Raw genomic sequence first — 1433 nt, 5'->3', positions numbered from 1 at the left:
TTCAGGGTTCTAATATGTTCACCCATTGTAGAGATCGACGGTTGGTTTACAGTTCGCAGGTTGTGATGAAAAGTTCTATCAATCTCAGAATCAAATGGGGTTAACTTATCCCTTAATGACCTTCTACCATGCATACATTATCACAACTTAATTAGACTCGACTCCTAAAATGAGCGAAATCCTAAGAGAAGAGAACGGCTAGACACAGATGACCACAATCAACACCACACAACAATTTGATCCTATTGTCTTAGAATTAAGTGATGTTTAGTAGCTTTTTAAATCTAGTTGCACAGAGATTTATCAGATTAAAAAGTTCCTGAAATTATCTCTAGATTAGACAGCTCCTAATCTCCCTTTCAGATTAAGCTTGAGCTTACCAGTTAAGCGATCTAGTAACCAGTGACCAGAAAAGTCTCGGGGTGTGTGGTGGTGCCAGAAGGGATACACCGATACCACAATACCCGTAACAGTTCTCACTGTTGTAAAACTTTCCTAGACATCACCAATTACTAAATCTTCACTGGAGTGGCTTTCAGCTGCTTCTTTCCAAGAGCCTAATTGAGCTCGAAAACCCTAAGGCCAACGTCTAATTGATTTTAATTTAATTTGGCTTAGGATATATATGCAAGGTGGTGATTTTTGGGCTAAGGACAGGTAATGACTTCCCGAGCTTATCTTTTTAATCGATTTTGCCCTTAAATTATTTTATGCAAATGCTTAGTACTAAATGCAGCAAATAATCAATGATTTTTTTAAAAGTTTATGCAATGTCATTAGGTTGTATTGATTAAATGACCAAGCAATTTTTTTTTTAAATTTACTATTTTTTAATTTTTTTTTAAATTTTTATTATTATTTTTTAATTTTTATATAGCAATAACTTGAATGTAAACTAAACACAATCCTTATACGTCAGTCAATCTCCGAATGCCCGTTGAACAAGCTCTGGAGATTACTCCGTGAGGAGCCCCAATAGAGGTATGTTAACATCGGAGGATTGCACCTTATCAATTACTAACAAAAATAATATATATATATTTTTTAATTTAATTATATTTTTTAATTTTTTTAAATTTAAATTTCAAATTTCGAATTTCAGAATTCAAATTTTGAATTTAAATTTTTTAAATTTTTGAATTTTGAAATTTTTTTAATTTTAATTATTTTTTTTCAAAATTTTAAATTTTGAATTTCAAAATTCAGAGTTCAATAACTACGAAATTATTAACTAGAAATTATCAAAATAAGAAAAATTAAAAAAAATAAAAATAAAAACCTACTACCAGAGTGCGTTCACTCCGGGCATCCAAAATTCGATTTGATCTTCGTGATCGTTCTTGCTTCTCGATTTTCCTCCCTGGCAACGGCGCCAAAATTCTGTTCGTCCGTTCCTGTTTACTTAAAAATATGCTAAACAGATCGTTGTTAGA

Source organism: Phoenix dactylifera, unplaced genomic scaffold (genome assembly GCF_009389715.1).
Source record: "Phoenix dactylifera cultivar Barhee BC4 unplaced genomic scaffold, palm_55x_up_171113_PBpolish2nd_filt_p 000603F, whole genome shotgun sequence".
NCBI classification, from domain to species: domain Eukaryota; kingdom Viridiplantae; phylum Streptophyta; class Magnoliopsida; order Arecales; family Arecaceae; genus Phoenix; species Phoenix dactylifera.
This window is presented reverse-complemented; position numbering follows the sequence as displayed.